The sequence below is a fragment of the Siphateles boraxobius genome, unplaced genomic scaffold (assembly GCF_051911475.1).
Source record: "Siphateles boraxobius isolate OS27281-9 unplaced genomic scaffold, OSU_SipBor_1 13, whole genome shotgun sequence".
In the NCBI taxonomy this organism is placed as follows: Eukaryota; Metazoa; Chordata; class Actinopteri; order Cypriniformes; family Leuciscidae; genus Siphateles; species Siphateles boraxobius.
In genome coordinates this window covers 4994606-5018834 of record NW_027508733.1, presented here as the reverse complement: position 1 = coordinate 5018834, position 24229 = coordinate 4994606, and the positions used below count along the sequence as shown (strand labels likewise).

The 24229-nt window shown below is 39.7% G+C and overlaps 1 protein-coding gene and 1 pseudogene across 2 annotated transcripts in view; both read left to right on the top strand.

The window, feature by feature from the left end:
* The window catches only part of LOC143735223 (uncharacterized), a 395094-nt pseudogene extending 388846 nt beyond the window's left edge, over positions 1 to 6248 (top strand). Inside the window, exons 3-5 of the transcript XR_013203070.1 lie at positions 193 to 507; positions 1044 to 1331; positions 6100 to 6248. The product of XR_013203070.1 is annotated as an uncharacterized LOC143735223 (transcript). The remainder of the gene's footprint in view (positions 1 to 192; positions 508 to 1043; positions 1332 to 6099) is intronic.
* Positions 1 to 24229, top strand: part of LOC143734954 (uncharacterized) — a 375259-nt gene that overhangs the window by 274930 nt on the left and 76100 nt on the right. The window lies entirely within an intron of this gene.

Sequence of the window (24229 nt, the reverse complement as noted above, 5' to 3'; positions counted from 1 at the left end):
AGATGTGTAAATTCAGATATGTTGCATACTGCCATTTATTTTCCACACTTTTATTTTTTTATCTTTTGTCTACAAAATGTCTAGCTATTGTTACAAAGTCTGTAGTCACTTCAAAACAAACTTTAAATAAAGCTTTATTAAACCAACTTAATTGGGAAAAGGTAACTAAATTGTAAACTGTTTGTTCTTCAGGTGAGTTTGGTGGTGATGCAGTGAAGTCAGTGATGGAGGGAGATTCAGTCACTCTAAACACTGGTGTTACTGAAATAAAGGATGATGATGTGATTGATTGGAGGTTTGGAACTGATGGGCCTCTATTAGTGAAAATCAATAGAGAGCTTGATGAGATCTACATATCTAACGGCGCTGATGAGAGATTCAGAGACAGACTGAAGCTGGACTATCAAACTGGATCTCTGACCATCATGAACACCAGAACCTCAGACTCTGGACTTTATGAAGTGATCATCAGAGGAAGCAAGACCACATTCACTGTTACTGTCTATGGTGAGTAGAGAATTGCGGCTCAATCTATTATATATCACAGATGTGGCTCCAAGCCTCACAAAACTGACTGGACAGTTTTGGTTTTCAACATCATTCTGATTCCAGGCAACAACAAAAAAAAGTTAGTCAGAATTTAAATTAGTCAATGCTTTGGAGCATTGAAACAAAATGAAGTATATATTGTGTTCATGCACATGTCAGCATGGGAAGTGGGAATGTATTGTGTAAACAATTTCTTTTTATTTATGATTCCAAACATGCGAGAGAAACAGCAGTGTAACCCATGCATTTTTCTACTTGGCATGCCACTTGCATTGGCAATGCAAAATAGTTGTTGGAAGTGTTGCTCAGTCATCGGATGGACCTGTGCTCTTAATCAAGATTGTGGGTTCAATTCTCTCATGGTGTTTCTGAAGATCTGCCCCTACATTCATATGGTTATTTGCATTGTGTAATTTACAGTAGGTCATGCATGGCCTCAACTGGTTGAAGCCAAATTGTTTTCATATTTCTTTCTATTCTTTTATGTTTTCCAGCTTGTCTGCCTGTTCCGGTTATTATCAGCAAATCCCCCAAAAATTCATTATCATTATCATCATCATCATCATGTTCACTGGTGTGTTCAGTGTTGAATGTGAGTCATGTGACTCTCTCCTGGTACAAAGGAATCAGTGTATTGTCCAGCATCAGTGTGTCTGATCTTAACTGAAGCCTATCTTTACATCTGGAGTGTCTGGATGATTCGTACAGCTGTGTGCTGAACAATTCCGTCAGCAACCAGACCACACATCTCAACAACACTGAGCTCTGTCACGCATGTCCAGGTATGTGATATTACTATGTTCACTGGTGACACATATATTGCATGTATTTACTGAGGTGATCTGTTCTCAAACAGTGTTCACACACATCTGCTATACTTTTATCAGTGCTGTATTTTTAACAGTTTTGTTAAGCAACTTCAACATAATTTTATTGTCAACTTATCTTGACTTTTCTAGTGCTGAGATGCTTTCATTTACATGAAGGCGATTTGTTTTCCCCTCCCAATAATATTAAAATACTATTATGATAAATGATAAATTACAATGGAATTAATACTTTATAACTAATAATTTCTAAAACTATTAAACTGTCTCTGTGCTCTATATGTTTGAGGTTCCTTACATTGTACAATGGTGTTGTAATACATACATACATACATACAATAATCTGTTATTTTTGTCTTAGTTTGATTTTAATGGACTTTTAGTTTGTTTCTGTTAAGCATTCAGTCTAATTTGTTCTACTTTCCCACCTGAGTTTGTCACTATGGTTACTAACAGACCCGTCGCTATGGGCGGGCCATAGGGGGCCGGGCCCGCCCCAAAAAATGCTTGTGCCCCCCCACTTGAGGCACAGATAATTTAATTTTAATATTATCATAGTTGCTAATTTTGTGTTGCATTCTTTATCATTAAAACGTTAAAAATATAAAGAAACAATGGTGTGATTTTATTTGATTGATGGGAATCTACACTGCAACAGCCTATCACGGCCTTACTAAAAATAACGTTAGGCTACGTACGTGACGTACAACTAAGCCGCTCAACAGTTACCGCGCATTTTTGAAAGCTGTTTCAAAACGAGGTTTCCCCGGCATACTCGCTTCAGTTCCTTCCGAGTGGAAGGATACTTCGATGAGGTCGCATATCTCATCGCATATCTCTCTGTTGACTGCTTTAAAATGCAATGTTTGAGAGATGCTTCTGGTGTTACATCTAATATGTTGTATAGTCAAGTGTTTTATGGATATTCATAACATTGCTTGTATGTAATGTGGTGTAGGCTATAGGCGACCTGGTCATATTGCGTTTGGTTATATGTTTAAAAGTGATGATTACGTGCTGCGCGACTAGAGTTGATTATTATAAATATACGTAGGCTGTAGGCTAATAATAATTGTGCCCCCCGATGCATTTCACATGCCCCCCTTAAGACTGAGGTCTAGCGACGGGTCTGGTTACTGATATGATTAGTCATTCTCTCCAGCTGTGTGTCAATAATAATCCTAGTTTGCCTGTGTATTCATCTGCTTGTGTTTTCAGTTCTCACTGTAGGTTGTCGTTAACGCAAGTATGTACTCGGTTAATATCGTAACCTCGGTTCCCTAAGAGTAGGGAATGAGTATTGCGTAGCTATACACAGTGGAGAAACTCTTTTCCTCAGATTATTGAAGCTTTTTATGTAAAACGCATTGTAGATGCACAGCGAGCGGCTCACTCTGGTAATTGGCTGCAACTGAAAACCCAGGACCCCTGGGCTCACCGAAACAAGCCATAATTCATATAATATATATATATATATATATATATATATATATATACATACACACTGATAAGACCGGACACCATCAGGTCTAAATCATTGCATATAGTAATTTTCACTAAGATACCCTCGGGTCTGATTATATATATGGACAAAAACATCCAAAGCTGGTTTATAGCAAGGGATAGTGTGCTTATGAACAGTGACCTGACACATAGATAAAACTGGAACCTGTCAAGTCTAATCACACAGAAAGGACCTTCGCCTGCAGGGAAGGGACCTCCATATTATAGAACCTCTCAAATGTGGAGGGCGAGGACCAACCGGCCGCCGCACAAATGTCCTGAATAGGAAACCCAATATGGTACAGAAGGAGGCCTGGGAGGGTTCATCCTCCTGGACCCTTAAGGAACCGGATGACCAAGTAATTTCTTCCTAGCGATTGGCCAGCCACCGGAGCATGATAAGCTGCTATGGCTGCCACATATACTTTGGACGGGGAACGGCCCGCATCTAACAACTCTTGTAGAAAGGAGAGAATCACTGATACTTCACATGACTGAGGTTCAAAGTGTCTAACCGAGCACCAGCCAGAACACACTGACTATTTTAAGGCATAGAGACGCCTGGTAGACGGGGCTCTAGCTTCAGTAATCGTGTTCATGACCTTCACAGGGAAGTCCACAGGAACCCGTTGAGGTACGCATGTAGGGCCCATAAGTCGGGATGAGGGTGCCAGATCGTCCCTTTCGCCTGCGTGAGGAGATCTCTCCTCAGTGGGACAGGCCATGGGACTTTGTCCACCATCTGAATCAGCTCTGGAAACCACGGTCTGGACTTCCAGAGGGGGGCCACAAGGAAGACTGGGCATCCCAGTTCCCTGACCCGTTTGATGACCTGGGGGATCATGGAAACAGGGGGACAACTGGGCCAGGGATGGGTCAGCACGTCCCTGCTCTTCAAAAAGAACACTGCGCAGTGAATGTTGTCTCTCGAGGCAAAGAGGTCGACCTCGGCCTCGCCGAAAACACTGCATATCAGATTAACCGTCTGAGGGTTTAGAGACCACTCGCCTAGGGGAGTGTTGTCTCGAGAAACCATATCCGCAGACAGATTCTGAATGCCCGGGATATGCGCTGCTCTCAGAGAGCTCAAGTTGGCTTGCGTCCAAATAAGGAGATCTCTCGCCATGGAGTACAGGCTACCCTACCTGAGACCGCCTTGGAAATTGATATATGCCACCACTGACATGTTGTCCGTGTGGAGTAAGATGTGGTGTCTTTGTGGTGTGACTAAAATGCTTTCAGTGCCAAATGAACTGCTTTCATTTCCAGACAGTTGATATGTAAGCTCTGCTCCGCGCTCGACCAGAGGCCGGAGACAGGCTTGTCCTCGTGCAGCGCTCCGCAACCCAGGTTGGAAGCGTCTATGAAAACCACTTTCCTACTGGAGGCCACACCAATGGCCACGCCCTCGTGATACCAATTCTGAGACCGCTAGGGTTCGTAAACGGCCTTGGTTCACCATAATGCGAATGCTCCCCGAGCGCCATGTGCGGGCTAGCACCCGGCATTTGAGCCAGTGCTGAAGTGGCCGCATATGCAGTAAACCCAAATGGAGTACTGGTGATGCAGCCGCCATGAAACCGAGAAGTTTCTGGAGCTTTCTGAGTGGTGTGCGCATGCCTGCTTTGAAGGAGGCTATCAGCTGTTGTATAGAGCTGGCGTGGCTCTGGCGTGAGCCGCGATTTCATAATCGTCTATAACTGTGTCTATAACTGTCTATAACTATAACTGACATCTCAGGGGAGAGAGCGTCACGTCCATGCACTTCGCAAACGTGCGGGGTGCTAGGGACAGACCGATTGGCAAAACTGTGTATTAATAAGCCTGCCCCTCGAAGGCGAATCTCAAGAATGGCCTGTGATGGGGGGCTATCTGGATGTGAAAGTAGGCGTCTTTCAGATCCAGAGAGAAAAACCAATCCTTTGGGTGAATTTGCGCGAGGATTTGTCTGACAGTTAACATTCTGAATGGCCGTCTCATTAGGGCTTTGTTTAAATGTCTTAAGTCTAATATGGGTCTGATGCCGCCATCTTTCTTTGGGACTAGAAAATAACGGCTGAAAAATCCCAAGTGTTTTATCGCGCGGGGGAACCACCTCTATCGCCCCTTTTGCTAACAGATTCTGTAATGGAGCGAAGCACTGACACACGCTGCTTTTCACCGAAGCCTCGAGAACCACCTGAAACTTTGAAACGTTACACTTTATTGTGTTTATAACCCAACTCGACACACAGGGGATGGCTTGCCAGAGTCTTTGTGGCTAGGTTTGGACACATGTTGGGTGATGGGCCACCTAACCCAGGGGGACCAAATACCCTTATATTGTGATCTGTGCACATACTGAGTGTTGGACTGACTCAGTCCGCTTGTGAGAACAGGACCGGTGAAGGAGTTCGGCAAGAGAATGCTAGGCACGCGGGGACGTGGCCGGCTAGGGCTCGCTTAACATTACATCCATGCCTTCAGTCTGCCGCTGGCTAAGGCGCTTCTTCCTCTTTGATCGAAGTAGCGCGGGAAAAGGAAGAGCAGGAGGAGAGGCGTCACCATCTTGAGAGAGAGCTAGCCACGAGAACGGCGACAGAAGAAAGCGGCTTCCAGGTGAGTGAAGGCGCAGTCCGCTGTGTGACGGCTCGTTCTGGCAGAAAAGGGCTTGTTTCCACGGCGATAGTTTCAAATTTATCCGGAGGACACAGAGAAAAAAGTTGTCGCTGAAGTAGAGAAAATCTGCTATAATGGCGAATTTGGGTTCCCCTTATAGGCTATGTGGCGCCGTGACTCACTGTGCTCGCTTTGCAGCTGCAATGCGTTTTACATATAAGCTTCTTTAATCTGAGGAAAAGAGTTTCCCCACTGCGTATAGCTACGCAATATGACGTGACAGTTCTCGAAAGGGAACTAAGTTTGGTAATAATAATCTTTCTTTTTAATAAAGTCCATTGTTAACTCTTCATCCTTGTCCTCTTCTACCTACACCATACCTAGACTTTTTGACAGGTGTGAGTTTTTTCCAGCCAAAGGAAATCAAGGAGAGTGTTTAGGAAACTTTAAAGAACAGTAATGAATTTAGAAATTGCATTGTGAGCCGAAATCACAGACTTCACCTTCAGTTATATATAAGTGCAGTTTCAGAGTATTTAGGGTTCCTTATCTCCCTCTCAGATGAAATATTCATCTTGTTGAAATTCACTGTTCTATTTCATGTTTTCTTTTATTTCCTCAGATTGTACATTCTGTTGTCATGATCTTGAAACGGTGTCCCGATTGGTCATCTCTGCTCTTGTGGGTGTGGCTGCTGTTTTTATTGTGGTGTATGACATCACATCCTGAAAAGTTGAACAAAAGAATTAAGAACAGACATCATCATCATCATCATCATCATCATCATCATCATCATCATCATCATCATCATCATCATCATCAGACTCTCACAGATGAATCATATATAGCCCACAGTTTGTATAAAACTTTTTTCATCTAAATCAAGCAACACCTGTTGGATATTCCTATATATGCAAACCTCGCTGCTCTGGTAAAGGGGGTGGTCTTGCACTTATTCATCGTGACTGCTATAAAGTTTGTCCGATTTCTATATCAGAGCCATCATCATTTCAAATTTTGGCCGTACAACTCAAAGGTTCAACTCCCACTATTGTTGTCACAATTTATAGACCACCAAAGGCATCTACTATGAACTTATTCTTTACAGAATTTTCTACCATCTTAACACATCTGTGTACCCAGTCTCCGAACATCGTGTTGATGGGAGATTTTAACATTCATTTTGACAACACTTCTAATACTCAATATAATGATTTTAAATCAATTCTGGATTGTGCTGACTTTGTGCAGTATGTTAATTTTCCAACACATAGCAAGGGACATATTTTAGATCTTGTATGTTGTTCAGGTGTCAAACCTTTTAATTTTACTTATACTGAATCTTCTATCTCAGATCATAAGCCCATTTTATTTAATATCCCTCTTCCATTGTCTAAAGTTAAGCCACAACGCTCTGTTTCATTTCGTAATATTAAGAATATTGATCTTGATGTTTTGGATGGAATGATTGATTACTCTGTAAACAGATGTTGTTTTAATTATCCTACATCTGACTTGGTAAATTTTTATAATAACAGTTTGTCTCAAATACTTGACAATGTGGCTCCTGTGAGAACTCGTACTGTATCTTTTGTCAACTCTTCTCCTTGGTATTCTTCTGAGCTCCGTCACCAAAAGGCTTTAGGTCGTCGACTGGAGAGACTATGCAAACGAACCGGTCTTGAAGTACACAAACAGATGTATTCTGAGCATCTGGTTTCATATAAGGCTGAATTGGAAAGAGCAAAATCATCTTTTTATGCGAATATCATTGCCAATGGACAAAGTAATACAAGGACTTTATTCAGTACTATTAACAACCTATTGAAACCTCACAATTCTGTTTCACTTTCTCCTTGTCAATGTGAATCTGTTTCAAATTTTTTTAGATCTAAGATTGAGAGTATACATCAAGAACTACTTCATTCTAACTTAATGTCTAGTGATTACCAAAATGTTTGTAATAATCATATCAGTTGGTCTGCAAGTACTTTCTCTAATTTGAGCTGCCTTCAGTTGATTCCATTACTAAGCTGATCATTAAGTCTAAGTCATCTACTTGCTCACTGGATCCTTTACCTACCGTTTTAGTTAAGTCTTGTATTCATTCAATCTCTCCGATTATTACAGCTATAGTATGTTCATCATTATCTACTGCTAATGTTCCTTCATCATTAAAAATGGCTTCTATTACTCCAATTCTCAAAAAACCTGGCGCTGATCCTAATGATCTAAAGAATTATAGGCCCATTTCTAATCTTCCTTTTATATCTAAAATACTTGAAAGAATAGTAGCAACTCAACTTGAGTCATACTTGCAAGATAATGATATGTTTGAGCATTTTCAGTCGGGATTTAGATCGAACCATAGTACTGAAACTGCTCTTGTTAAAGTTACAAATGATCTTCTCTTGGCTGCTGATTCTGGTTTCTTGTCTATTTTGATTCTTTTGGATATTAGTGCTGCCTTTGACACTATTAGTCATTCAGTATTACTGGAACGATTGGCTTGTATTGGAGTAGCTAGTAATGTCCTTCTTTGGTTTTCCTCATATTTATGCGACAGGAAACAGTTCGTACAGATTAAGACTGCTCATTCAGAGCCTGTCTCAGTCAATCACGGTGTTCCGCAGGGGTCAGTGTTGGGTCCCCTTTTATTTATTCTTTATATTCTACCCCTTGGTCATATTTTTCATTCTTATGGTATTCATTTTCATTTTTATGCTGACGACACACAAGTATATGTATCCACAAAACCTAATGCTTCTCATCCCCCATCTAACCTTACTAAATGTTTGCAGGATGTTAATATATGGATGACTAATAATTTTCTAAAGTTAAATTCCAATAAAACCGAAGCCCTCCTTGTTGGGTCTAGGTCTGTTCTATCTAAAGCTCAACCCTTCACTTTGCATATTAATAATTGCTCAGTTAACTTTTCCACTCAGGTGAAAAGTCTTGGGGTCATATTTGATGGTTTGCTTTCTTTTAGTTCTCATATTAATACAATTTCACGGGCTGCATCTTTTCATTTACGTAATATTGCTAGACTTCGTTCTTCACTTTCTCAACACTGTACCGAAGTACTCATTCATGCCCTGGTTACATCTCGGATCGATTACTGCAATTCCCTTTTATTTGGTATTCCCGAAAAACAACTACATAGACTACAGTTAATCCAGAACTCAGCAGCCAGGATTGTTACTCACTCACGTATTTTTGATCATATAACTCCAACTCTTTACCAACTGCACTGGCTCCCTGTTCGTTATTGTGAACATTACAAAATATTGCTCCTTACATATAAAGCTCTTCATAATTTGGAACCTCAATATCTGTTAGATCTTTCTCATTTGTATAGACCATCGCGTTCTTTGAGATCCTCTTCTGCAGAATTATTGTCTGTTCCAAACTTCAAGATGAGTTCCTATGGTGGTAGAGCTTTTAGTTGTGTGGCGCCTAAACTATGGAATGCTTTACCACTGCACTTTCGCCAAATGGATTCAATTTCCCATTTTAAAGCTCAGATAAAAACGTATTTGTTTAGATTAGCTTTTATCGATATGATTGTTTGATGTGTAGTTGTAATCGAGTGCTTTGTTTGTTTTCTATTCTGCCTTGTTTTATATTGTACGGTGTCCTTGAGTGCCCTGAAAGGCGCCTTTTAAATTAAAGGTATTATTGTATTATTATTATTAAAAATATCTACACACCCCTATTAAATTTGCTGCATTTTGTGATGTAAAAATGAATTCATGTAAAATCATATCTGATCTTTTTCCACCTCTAAGGTATTAATGTAACCGACTGAATTCAAGGAACAAACAAATAGAAAATAAATGAAGAAAATTTAAGAAAAAGACTATCCTTTTAGCCGGAACATTTTTACATTTACACAACAAACTGGCTGTCAGTTGAAAATTAATGACCATATAGATTAAAGTTCAGTTCTTTCACCAGCCGCCCTTTTCAAATAAATCTTCCAATTGATTAACTTTTTTACACATATTTAGTTTATTTTGAATGAGTGTTCAGCAATGCTCTGTTACTGGCATACAATTAGCGCTACCTGCTGGTTAGCTGTTTAGTAGAGAGCCATTGTTGATGTTTTTTTTCTCTGTCTGGATCCAATTTAGCTTTCATCCAGATGCTGAAATTCTCATGCTCTGTACAGATATCAAAAATAATTTTGTTTAAACATTATTTTGTAAAGAGTTGTATGGCTTTTCTATAAGCCAGGGCAGGGTGGTAAAACAAATAAACAAAGTCCACACAGCGATGCTTCTATGCTTTGTTGTACATTTAATGAAAAATAACTCTTAATAACAATTTAAAAGCATGTGGATCTATGGTAAGAACCATGGGAGCTTCTCATTTCTTATTTTTCTTATTATTTTCCTCGCGTCTCAGCTCCACCCCCCGTAGGATGTGAGGGAAGGCTGAAAGGAAAGAAAAGGAGGACGGAGGAATCGAAGGAAAGCTTATTTGTATTGTAGTAGCCTTTTCCTTGGAGACCTTTGTTCCCTATTTGCTTCTACTGTTGGCTGAGCTGGAAATAGCTTGATGCGTGCAGTTGTATAGATGAGGTGTAGAAGTTGATCCAGTTTGTCCAATAACCATTTATTGTTATTGGTGTAGATAGAATGTTACACAAAACTTGAGGTAAATAAAACTAACAATTAAACTATAGTAGTCTCTTATATGGTAACAAACGGCTCGTCACGTCATGGAACCATACAGCACACCACCACAAGGTCAAAAGACTGTTTGCCCTCTCAGCCACACACAGATACTGTGGCTTCCTGTCTTTAAAGGGACAATGTGTACTTTTTTAGTTATTTTATACCTAAGATCAATACATTTATTGATCAATTTGATGTAACATTTTCATTCATCCTTGCAACAAACTGATTTGTAGCTATAGGACACAATGGATCAATCTCCAATTAAGATCACCACATCTCTTAGAAATTTGAGGTTTATACAGAAGTCTCCAAGATGGAAAAGTATCTTCAGATATAGAGAGAAGAGACCGCCATTTAGTATCGACTTTTCTTTTCAATTGTCCCAAATGTAAAGTTTTAACACATATGTGATACAATATTTTTCAAACAATTTTCCATAACCCTTTAATAAGGAAATACAAACAGAGTCATCAATGCCACATTCTTTAGGAAACACCTTTACCTGAGGAAAGTACAACCAAACAACACCATCCTCCAAAACACGATTAACAAAGTGATCAAATGGATAGAGGAATGGAGGATTTAAAACCCTTAACAAATCCTTCTATAATTCTAAGAGAATTCAAGCCAACTTGATCAGCAAGTGACTGTGAAGTTCTCCACCGACCTCTACTTAAATCAATCAAATCAAAAACTTTAGTGGCAACAATATTCAAAATTCTATTGATTAAAGACTGAGATACATTTATGGAAGCTCAATAAGAGGATTAAAAAATTAGTTTTTTCCACACCATAATGCTCCTCAACAGTTCTTGATATTTCAAACAAGTCCCATGATTTGAGCACTGAGAAATAAAAACTAAAAGACAAATCAGAAAACTTTTTGACAAAAGTTTCTTCATTTGGAATAATTGTTTGTCAATACCTATTCCACCAATATATTTAAGTATAGATCTCCCAAAAAACACTCAGGGCACATCATTTGAACTATACAATATGTAACCCATATGAAACATAGGGCTACTAAAACCATACTGTATATGTTGTTTAGAGGTGTAGTTCCATGTTGTCCCACCAGAGAGCGCAATATACTAGAGCGTTATTAACAGACTGTATCAGGATTGGTAGAGAGCGCTACGTGCAGTCCTCACGTCCTTGTAGATCTCTTCCTGAAATGTCCTGAAACTGTGTGCTGTGAACAATTGCTGGTATGAAATACAACATAATAGTGTGAAACTTTGATTATATCCACGTATCTACACTGATAAACTCCTTCATTAGTAGAGCATCAACTGTGAGCACGAGAGGAGCAGGCTCTGTCGGGTTGTTGCTGTTTGAAATTCTGGTTGTTGTTGTTGTTTTTTTTTGTTATCTTGACTACCAGGAGAGAAATAGACGAATCAAACATGGCGAGCCCAGCCCAGAGTGACGGTGGATGGTTGTGAGAACGGTCAGGGCCGGATTAACCATTAGGGCAATCTAAGGGGCCCACGACATCTAAGGGGCCCTGGGCACCAGGGGCGGAGTGGCAATCGGGAGAGTCGGGAGTTTCCCCGGTGGGCCGGTAGTGTTTCGAGGCCGCGAGGGCCGGTCTGATAAAATGTAGTCATTGCAAGTTCGCCATGCGCACTTGTGGCCCAAGCGAGGGGAAGAAAACAAATATTTTAGATAACGGAGCGTATATTTGCACTAAGTGCCTGACTTTTTAGCAAAAAGACGCCCTTCACGGAATAGCTACAGTGGTGCAGGTCGTAGCGCGTGAAGTGCTAAAAAGCAGCTTTTGATGCGCTCGGCCCGAGTTCGAATCTGCCTTTTGCCGAACTCTGTCTTCTCCCTTTACCCAACACATATGAGATGTAAAATGTATATGTCTCTAGCGTTATATTTTGTCAACGAACTAAAATCGAAACCATGATATGGCTTTGTGCCTTTATAAAACAGCACAAGACTTTAAGAATAGGCATCCTGTTGTGCTGCGTGATTTAAAGAAAAGTGCGCTCTTTGCTCACGCGATCAGTATGGTTATCTTGTGTTTTCTCCTAAATAAAAGCTCAAGGGTTTATTTCTTGCAAGTGAAGAAATTAGGACAAAATGATTTTAATTTTCCTGTATTATAGTGTAATGTAGACTAAAATATACTTTTGAAATATTCCTTTTCATTTATATAGTACATTTATAGGCTATATGGATTTTACGTCATAGGAATAATTCTATAAATCATTATTACATTATTATAATAATTGTTTGGCATCCTAAAACACCATTGATAATGTAATGTAGACTGAGACTCTCATAACTAAAAAGATGTTTGAGCCCTCTTTATTTTCCATTAATCAATGCTTTTTTTTTGTTCAACGAGCAGTTCATGGGTTGAAGCTCTTAATTTTGATCTCTCAAAGAGCACGAGATTGATGCATTTAACCTTAAAATGTACAACATTTTCGTGCGTGACCCCCTAGGGGCACAGAGGTTCACCCAACATAGTTTTACAAATTCCTATGGGAAAGAACGACCATTTATGAACTTTACTCCAGCATAGTACAACAAGGTCCCTTTTAAGTCAGTAAAACTGTAAATGCCATATTAAAATGTCCTTGGACAAAATATACATTTCGCCTGCCTAAGGGGGGGGCCTACAAGACATTGTGCCCAGGGGCCTCTGAACTCTTAATCCGGCCCTGAGAACGGTGTGGCCAACCGTTTGGACCAGCCACCGAGGACGTCGGACTAGCTTCGTTCAGACAAGATACAGATAAGAATACATTTACGCTATAAACTCTACCCGGGTAGTAGTAGACTTTATACACACACACAGAAGGACCAGGAACTGAACTCTGAACTCAATTTCATACTCCTCAACTTAAAGGAGCATTGAGCTGAAGTGTCAGCTCACACGGACATTTTCTTTTCTGTTATTATTGAAATAGTTCTATTTTTGTTTTATTTTATTTTCATTCTTGGTAAATTACAGCGCTGTGTTTAATGTTGTGTTCCCTGAGGCAATACAACTGTCGACTGTTCAACTCAATACTAACTTTTATGAGTCACTCAAGGCAGACCACATCCCGGACAGATGTTAGTTGCCCTATTCTGGTATTGGTTAGCACTAGGGGGCGCTACAAATAGTTTCTGTTGTGCAATGTTTGCATCCTCATTGCCAAGATCTTTGACTCCAGGTGTATAAGCCCTTGATCTCCCTCTGCCACTGGAAGGTAAAGGACTCATGGAGGAAGCCAATGACATCCATCCCAGAAAAATACTTTTTGAACACTTTTAAGCAAGTCTTTTGGAGGGTCTAGAACAGTAAACTTATGCCACAACATCGAGGCAATTATGTTATAAATGACCAAGCATCTTCGTCTAAAACAATCCTGCGAAAGTAGCCATCTCCATCTCTGAAGTCTACTATTAACACGATCAACTAATCCCTCCCAATTCTTCTTTTCATATTGATCATTCCCAAAGTAAACTCCAAGCATTTTGAATCCATCCCTGCCCCATTTACACTGTTGTGGCAATTTTGGAGGTACAAAAATGTGGCAATCACCCAGCAAAAAAGATGTACATTTTTCACAATTAATGCAAGCAGATGATGCTTTTTGAAAATTATTTAAACAAGAAGTTAACCTGTTAATATCCGTTTTTAAAATACGATTTTAACTATCGTTACATCATCCGCATAAGCAGTAAGTGGGGAATCAGTAAGAGATACACCACATAACTGTTTCCTCAGCATAATTAAAAGCGGCCCTATAGACATCCCATATACAGTAGAAGGCCTGATAGGGGACAACCTTGCCTTATGCCTCTGGTTACTGAAAAAGATCTAGTCAAAGATCCATTAATCTTAAGCATACTATAAATATCACTGTACATCAGCTTAATACAAGATACAAAGTATGGACCAAATCCAAAAGCTTCCAGAGTCTTAAACATGTAGTGATGGTCTACTCGGTCGAAAGCCTTCTCCTGGTCCAAAGAAAGCTAACCAATATCCAACTTGTGTCTTTTTGCAATAGTAATGATGTCTCTCACCAAGAATAAATTCTATAGAGATAATCTATAGAGATATTCTTAATGTTACTCAGAAAACAGGTCACAGGTTTAATTTGTTTGAAGTACTTGTGCTAAATGTTACGCTCTTAGATGTCAGAAAGAAATCCCTATTATCTCTAGCCTTGGCTACTGTATATAGACCTCCAGGGCCCTATGCTGATTTCCTAAAAGAGTTTGCAGACTTTCTCTCAGATCTATTGGTCAATGTCGATAAAGCAATAATTGTTGGAGATTTTAACATACACATAGATAACACAAATGATGCGTTAGGGGCTGCGTTTACAGATCCATTAAACTCCTTTGGGGTCACGCAAAACGTCAGTGGTCCCACTCATCGTCTAAATCATACACTAGATTTAATTATATCATATGGAACCAATCCAACCGATATAGATATTGTACCGCAAAGTGATGATGTCACTGATCATTACATGGTAACTTGCATAATACGTACTGCTGAAATTTGTCATGTTGCGCCACGTTATCGACCAGGCAGAACAATCCTTCCAACCACTATAGATAGATTCTCAAATAGCTTACCTGATCTATCTCAGCTGCTCAGTGAACCCAAACAAACAGATGAACTAGAGGAAATGACTAGCAGTTTGAGCACCATTTTCTCTAGTAACCTAGAAATTATTGCACCAATTAGATTTAAAAAGGTTAGAAAGAAAACTAAAGCCCCATTATACAACAGTGCTACGCATGTTATCAAGAGAGAAACTCGTAACTTAGAGCGTAAATGGAAACAAACTAATTTAGAGGTCTTTAGAATCGCGTGGAAAGACAGTATGTCACGTTATAAAAAGGCTCTAAAAGCAGCCAGGGCTGAGCATCTCCGCAAACTAATAGAAAATAACCAAAATAATCCAAGGTTTTTATTCAACATCGTAGCTAGACTAACAAATAAACAAACATCAGCAGAGCAAAATATTCCGTTACAATATAGTAGTAATGATTTTATGAATTTCTTCAATGAGAAAATAGAAAGCATCAGAAACACAATTGTAAATGTACAGTCTCTTATGGTGTCTTATGATTCAGCATCAATTATCGCCCCTCAAGAACAACTACACCGCTTTACAACTATAGGACAGGAAGAGTTAAATAAACTTATCATTGCATCTAAACCAACAACATGTTTATTAGATCCAATAGCCACGAAACTACTGTAAGAAGTGTTACCTGTAGTGGAAGAGCCCCTTCTCAATATTATGAACTCGTCTTTATCTTTAGGTCATGTTCCAAGAATATTCAAACTGGCAGTAATAAAACATCTCATTAAGAAACCGCAATTAGATCCAAATAACCTAGCAAATTACAGACCCATTTCAAATCTTCCATTTATGTCTAAAATACTAGAAAAAATTGTGTCCGCTCAATTGTGCTCTTTCTTGGAAGAAAATGATATCTATGAAAAAATCCAGTCGGGATTCAGACCGCATCATAGCACAGAAACTGCGCTAGTTAAAATGACAAATGATTTACTTTTAGCTTCTGACCAAGGCTGTATCTCAATACCAGTTCTACTTGATCTTAGCGCTGCGTTCGACACTATAGATCGTAAAATACTCTTGGATCGACTACAAAACTACACTGGTGTTCAGGGACAGGCATTAAGCTGGTTTAGATCGTACTTATCAGACCGTTATCATTTTGTCTGTTTAAATGGGGAAAAATCGAAGATAACATCACTAGACTATGGAGTGCCGCAAGGATCGGTGTTAGGCCCTCTGCTATTCTCAATATAAATGCTGCCACTTGGTAATATTATAAGAAAACATGGAATTAATTTCCACTGCTATTCTGATGACACTCAACTATATATTTCACCATGACCAGAAACACTAACTCATCTAAATTGACAGAGTGTCTAAATGATATAAAATGCTGGATGACGTGTAATTTCCTGCTATTAAATTCAGATAAAACGGAGGTATTACTTATTGGTCCAAAAAACTACCCACAAAACCTTGTACAATACAACTTTAATTTAGAAGGATGTCCTGTTACTTTATCCACTAGAGTAAAAGACCAAGAGAGACTTGTCTTTCGAAAATCATATTTCATATGTTACAAGAACAGCCTTTTTCCACCTTAGAAACATTGCTAAGCTACGTAACATGCTATCTGTTTCTGATGCAGAAAAGTTAGTTCATGCATTCATGACCTCGAGACTAGATTACTGTAATGCTTTATTAGCTGGCTGTCCTGCATCCTCAATAAACAAGCTACAGTTAGTGCAAAATGCAGCAGCTAGAGTTCTTACTAGGACTTAATGACTGAAATCTAGTTCTCTCTTCTCTCCAAGATTCCCAAAGATTGAAAGATTGAAGACAATTGTGATATTGTAAAAGTCTATTATTGAAATGCCACTGTGATTTATAGATTTTAGAAGATACAACAGAGACAGATATTGAACAAGAATGGTGATCAGAGAGAAAAGAAGGAGAAATACAACTATTAAAAAACCTATCTCTGTGTCTTTTTCTAACATAGAAACGATCCAATCTGGCTCCTGACAATCTATTTGAATTTCTCTTTAACCAAGTCTAGCCCCAGGAAAAGCCTCCCTCAATAAATCAACAAAGTCATGGTAATCAATCAGGGTTCATCATGATTCCTATCTAAAGATGGATTTATTGTAAAATCATTTTTTTGTGTTATTTTAGTGTTATTTTAGTGTTTTTTTTGCGCGCAAAAAGTATTCTCGCCGCTTAATAAACTTAAGATTGAGCACTGTAGTCACTTGGACTATTTTAACGATTTCTTTAATAAGTTTTCTGGGCCGGCAAGTTTCAATCCCTTAGAAGCCTATAGAGGAGTGATCCAGCTCTCAGATTTAATCACAAATATCTTAATTTGTGTTCCGAAGATGAACGAAAGTCTTACGGGGTTGGAACAACATGAGGGTGAGCAAATACTGACAGAATTTAAATTTTTGGGTGAACTATCCCTTTAATCTGTCCATCTGAATCATCCGATTCATTCTTTTTTTTCGCAAACTATTACAGTCATTTCCAACTCCATCATTCAAATGTGCATCTGTATCAAAGAATGTTCATTTGCACTCACATTGCTTAGTGATTCAAGTACAATGTGATGTTCTCTATCACCAGACAGAGTCACCGTTTCAACTCGTTCTTCATTTTTTCCATTGATGTTTTCACCCACACTATGGTTTTCTGTAGCTGGGGTTACTTGCTGTACATTAGCAGGTTCATCCTCATTTTCAACTACACTCACAGCCACAACAGTTAATGGGCATGCCTGCATTATATGTCCATATCTGCCACAATTGAAACATTTCATCGATTCTGTGCTAATAAATACTGTGTAATCCTTGCCTTGTAAAGTCATCTTTGCAGAGACATTTAAAGATTGTCAATCTGCATTCAACACCATGTGTGTTTGGTGCCTAAAAGACATTAGATGTTTCAACTCCGGGTTTTTTTAGGCCCAGAGGAATCATCTTTATATGTCCCACTAATTTGCCGTAGCGAATAAGTAAGCACTCTAATGAGTCGTTAGGAATAAACGGGGGTACATAAGATAACATCACTTTTTTTTGCCAGATTGATAGCGGTAAAACTGACAAGAAAACATCCCTTACAGACAAACCACGCTCAACCACACCGTCTACCATAGACTCCTCTTTAAGAAAAAAAACGATGGCTTTATTCATTCTAGATGCCGATAAGATATTACAAGCGCCCAACTCATCTCCAATAGCATTTAAAACATCTTCAACTATGACTGATTCATTCAGCATTGGTCCTTGTGGTAGAAAGAGGGGGTGGAAAACAGTAAAGCAAATGTCTTTGTTCATTTCAAATTTCTTGGATTACAATATCTTTCTTGGAATCCTACAATATACAGGTATCCTTTCCTCGCATCCTAAGGAAACGAGGATGAACAAATAAGAAATGGGAAGCACGGATAGCTCCTCTGGAAGCTTCTTCACTCCTTGTTTCTCGCCATCTCATGGTGCAATCAGATCGCTTGCAATCAAGTGCAATCAAGATCGCTTCCAGATGAGTTGAGAAATAGCCTGGTCTTTAGCTTAGACAATATAACTGGACATCTTTGTTCCTCAGGCATGGCAGCCCTAGTTTACATTCTCCCTCATGTAAACTCGCCCTCGATCGGCCCAAAGTCCGGCATCTGACCAGCAGGGAAGGTCATCACGTGTTACTGTCTTTTCTCGCGGAAAAGTATTTTTGATTAAATGCAATACATTTTCTCATAAGTATTTACTCGTTCTTTCATCTGACTCCATAAATAAAAATGATATCTGTGCATCATTAAATGTGAGTGATGTTTGACTATTCCTTTTTACTCTAATGAAAATAAAGTCAAAGTCAGTTAGAATAATCAAATATAACAATTTATTATGTCAGGTAAATGTATCATTACAATTTCATAATCATTTCAAAGATAATCAATACAAAACATAAAATGCTCTAGAACAAAGAGGAAAAATCTTTACCTGACATTAGGAAGTACGTGAGGCTGAGAGTTTTTAATGTCAGCCTCAAGGGCTGATCTGAGATACAGTAAAGGCCACGAGCCCCTTGCTGCATTTCATTATATAGGCTAACAATGGATATTTGCATTAAGAAGTTTACACCGATGCGGGTAGGCAAGAGACCACATTCCTTTGTGGGCCAGTTATCCCTAAATTCACGAGTTCACACTTACACACAGCTAGAGGGAGTAAAGTTTAATGCGTATTTGGCGTGTTGTCCGGGGGGAGGGCTCCGAGCTCTGAGTTCGACCAGAATCCAGAGTACTCCCCTCCGTATGTAAATGGTTAGGACTAGAAGAGTGGAGAAGGGGTGGTGGAGGGACGCTGCTAAACTGTCAGATAAAAGAGGTGAGACTGCTGAGTCTATATATACACGCTTTAATCATTGACCGTTGAGTGCTCTCCACTCGTGTTAATAATCTTTTTAGAGTTTGGGTAATCTCTGCAAAGGTGAAAAATGAGAGGGAGAAATGTAAATTAGAATGAGGGAGGTGAGACCTTCGTCTCAATAGTGTACGAGGGGCAATTCAATGGTAATTTCATTTGTTCTCAGAGGATAACTCGCTCTTCCAGTTTTTCCAGTCTTACAAACTTCCTCATGCAATAACCTTGAATACTGTCTAACACTTGATGGCTGCTCTGTCAAGTCTTTGTCATCAGTTAGGAATCTGGGTGTGCTCTTTGATAGCAATCTTTCATTTGAAAGCCATTTTCAAGTTTTTAGTATCTGTAAAACCGCATTCTTCCATCTTAAAAAAATGTATCTACATTACGACATGCTCTCATTTACAAATGCGGAACATATAGTTCATGAGTTCATGACCTCAAGGCTAGATTATTGTAATGCTCTGGGTGGTTGCACTGCATGAATAATACATATACTACAGCTGGTCCAAACGCATCCGCTAGAGTTCTTACCAGAACCAGGAAGTATGACCATATTAGTCCGGTTCTGTCAACACTGCATTGGCTCCCTATTAAACATCGTATACATTTTTAAATATTGCTGATATCACTTACAAAGCACTAAATGGTTTAGCTCCACAGTACTTGAGCGAGCTCTTAACGCATTATAGTCCTTCATGTCTATTGCGACCTCAAAATTCTGTCCAGTTGATAATACCTAGAATATCAAAATCAACTGCTGGCGGTAGATCCTTTTCCTATTTAGCACCAAAACTTTGGAGCAATCCTAACATTGTCCGGGAAACAGACACACTCTGTCAGATTAAATCTAGACTAAAAACACATCTCTTTAACCTGGCATACACATTGAACATTATACATTTCTATTATTCAAATCAGTTAAATGATTATTAGGCTGCATAAACTAGGTCATCCGGTATTGGGAACACTGCCTATAACACCTGATGTACTAGTTACATCATAAGAAGAATGGCATACGCTGATGTTAGTCTTTCTGTTTATTCCGAGGTTAACTGTAATCAGCCAGAACCGGGCCATATCTAGTTCAGATGGTTGACTCGCGCCTCTGGACACAACCACAACGCATCCCTGAAGTGTCAACTAGACTCTCCCCATGTGAAAGCCTCATCGACACGACAGCCATCGGCACTGATCCTCAACAAACCCGTCTCCATACACACGTGATTGTAACGTGTTGTGTAACGTAGTGCTTTAGAAATGGAGGTGAGGCTGGATCCAAATGCAGTGTGGCTTTATTAACAAACTATAAACTTAGACAGGAACAGGATTCAAAGACTCAGAAACAGGACTCAAGGATACAGAAATCACCAACGTTAACATCTATCATACATTCAACAACTCACCAAGACAGGGCAGGAACATAGGGCTTAAATAATCAGGGACAAACGAGCTAACAGGATAACAAGGGGGCGTGGGAAAATCAGAAACACCTGGGAAAACTAATGAACAAGACAGGGAACCAAAGAACATGACAGGACACAAACCCACATCGTGACAGTGATGACTCTGGTCTTCAACTAGATAATATTCTGAATATTCTGATCCAATCTGAGTTCTGACCTGTAATGCTGCCTAAATCATAATCATACACTGTTCGTTTTTTGGCCAGAGGAGAACTGCCCCCCGACTGAATCTGGTTTCTCCCAAGTTTTTTTTAGCCATTCTGTCACTGGTGGAGTTTTGGTTCCTTGCCACTGTCGTATTTGTAGCCTTTTATCACCTTTGGCTTTTGGCTTGCTTAGTTGGAGACATTTTATTTAATATTCAACAATATTATTGATCTGGCCGAATTGACACCATTATATGAGAACTGAACTGGATAATGACATCCCGGTTTTCTCCAGAGCGGCTATATGTATAAATTAACTAAATTAATAACTTTTTTACAACAAAAATGAACCTATACTTTAGCTAGACTGTGACGCTATATTTACTTTGTTGCATTATTTTCCTGTAATCTCTGTAAAGCTTCTCTGAAGGTTCTCTGTTATCAAAAAACGTTCTTGCTGTAACGTTATTATAACGTTGTCCCAACGTTATATGACATTGATAAACGTTCTAAAGACGTTAGCATTAAAACATTATCCTCACGTTGTTATTGAAACGTTTTAAAAACGTTATTATGTTAATTAAACATATATTAGTCATTACAAATTAGTTATACAGCTTTTAGTTTTTATTCTGCAAATCAACTTCAGAAACATAATTTGTAAATCCAGTGAATGCTCTAAAAAACAGTATTCATAAATATTTGTTTTTTATTGTCAGAAAAAAATACTACCAGATTATAAAGAATTATGCCTATTCAACAGGAAATAATTCAGCAAGTACAGAGTCAATTATAAATGTGGTTTTACCTTAAAACATAAAATAAGATAATAAGAAAAGAAAAAAATCACAATGTATTATATTTTTCAATTAATTGTACTCTATTTAAAAAGTAGATAAGGCAATAGGAAAAATAAAAAATAAATTTAGGGATTTAAAAACATACAAAAAAGTGTTTTAATAACGTTTGCAATTACAGTTAAGGAAAAAACACGGAATGTGTTTCACATACGTTTAGCGTGATAGTGATGGGCGTGGTTTTGGAGCGCCCATCAATCAAACACAGCAGGACGAGGACGAGATAGACTGACAACTCGGAGACAGAGACGGAAGATTTTAGGTAAGTTAAGTGAATTTTACTGGTTGTATGAATAAAATACCTTTATCACAATGCTAATTTACTTAGTTTTGCAGCATTTGCTAATGTTTTAATGAAGTTAACTAGATCAACCGTGTTATATTGAGTAACGTAACGGCTCTATTGAGTTAACGGCTAAAGTTAGCTCAGCTTAGCTAAAAGTGGCATTTCCCCCCCAGTTCTCTTACGAGAGTATCTCTCGTACTGCGTAATATCTTACGCTATGGGGAAAACCTCTTTTCCACGAGATATTGAAGCCAAAAATTATCCTTTAATTTTGATTAATGTAAAACGCTGTGCGGCAGCGTGCAGACATAGGCAAGACGGCTCGCGCGCCTATTGGCTGCCCTGCGGCCACAGCAGCAAGCCTATCGAGAGAGGCCCTGCGTGACGTGACATCCAATGGGGGTACTTCGCGCCCATTTCGTCGCGTCCCGCCAGAATAGGCGTGGCCTTGGCCTATAAATACGCTCGACAGGCTGATACAAACTGATTTTCAACTCTTCAGCGAAGCACTACTGCATCGCTGGATCCGGAGTGAGAAGCCGCGCCGTCTGATTGTAAGCCTTCTGCGGGACGAGCCTTCGAGCCTGAAGTCGCTGGCCTGCACCTCGCCGCCTTCAGCCGCCGTACCTGCTACGCTTTCCGGCGTTCATATCCTTTTCACTGCTGAGTGTGTGTTCGCCGCTGCGACTCACAGGGCTTTACACCCGTAGACTGCGGGGTTACGGAAGTGCTCTCCTTCCTTCAGGAGCTGCTGGATAAGGGTAGAACCCCGTCCACGCTCAAAGTATACGTGGCGGCCATAGCGGCGTTTGCAAAACCGACGTCTGGCCAGTCACTGGGGAAGAACGACCTTGTCGTGCGATTCCTCAGGGGAGCGCGGAGGCTGAATCCTTCCAGACCTCCCTCAGTCCCTATGTGGGACCTTTCTACGGTTCTGGAAGCCCTGAAAGGTGCCCCATTCGAGCCAATCCATTTGTCAGACATGAAGCACCTGTCTTTCAAAACGGTATTTCTTGTGGCTCTTGCTTCAATGAAGCGCGTGGGGGACTTGCAAGCGCTTTCAGTAAGCGTGTCCTGTATTGAGTTTGGGCCTAATGACTCAAAAGTCATACTCAAACCAAGGCACGGGTACGTGCCAAAATCCCTCAACACACCGTTCAGGGCCCAGGTTATTTCCCTGTGCGCCCTCCCGGTGAACAATGAGGAAGCGGATGCTAATCTCCTTTGCCCCGTCAGGGTGCTGAGAGCTTATGTGTCCCGCTCGTCTGTCTTCAGGCAGACCGAGCAGCTCTTTGTTTTGTTTGGCGGACGCCAGAGTGCGAATTACCCCACCATAATTGGGGGGTACTGCCCCTTCACTTCTTCTATGACCATCATGGTCCACTACCATATCAATCCCCACCGTGATCGCCAAGTGCAACATGTGTTGTGCAACACACATACAAGGTCTAAACATGCGACAAACTGATAATCAGTAGGCTACAGAATATCTCATTGTTATTATATATCCAAAAGAGAACTGTTTTGATCAACTCCCAAAAGTTAGAAGTTAAGTGCACTGAAATACCATTCTAATTACTAGTAAAAGTAATACCTTTTCAAGAAGCCTATTGCCTATTTCATGAAATATTGATTTGGTTTATTTTTAGATTTCATAAGACCTGGAGGTAAGACCCAACCCTCTCATATACTGTATAAACAGAAACCAATTTTCCATTGTAGTCTATGGTAGTCAGTGTCAAATCAACACAATCTTTAATGTGATTAAGGAGCATACTATAAAAAACCATACTACCACCTGGGGTGGTAAAGGGGTGGCATGAGGTTTCAGGAGGGGGGCCATGGACATTATTCATAATTTAAAATGCTACGGTTTTCATTGAATGTGTTTTGTTCTCTACACCTACATTACACAGAGTGGGAGTCAAATCAGAGATGTAGCTGGGTTTTTGGATGGTGAGGGTCTTAATTTGTGAATTGTGGACCCTTTCTCTGTGTAATCACTATCAACAGTCTGTGTAGTCTATACTTAAATTGTACTTTGTGAAAAAGCAATTCTTGGGGGGTTTGCTCCCCAGGAGATAAAAAAAAAAAAAAAGACCCCTCAAATGATGTCTTCTAGTGAGTTTTGAGGAAATATGAACAGATTTAGTCATACGACACACACACACACAGTTCGATCGCGATCGCGCTCGCGCCTCTCTCTCTCTCTCTCTCTCTCTCTCTCTCACACACACACACACACACACACACACAGTTCGATCGCGCCCACGCCTCTAATACACTAACAATGTTGTTTGTAGATCCGCCCCTGATTTTAACTCACCACAATGTAAAGCTTGAT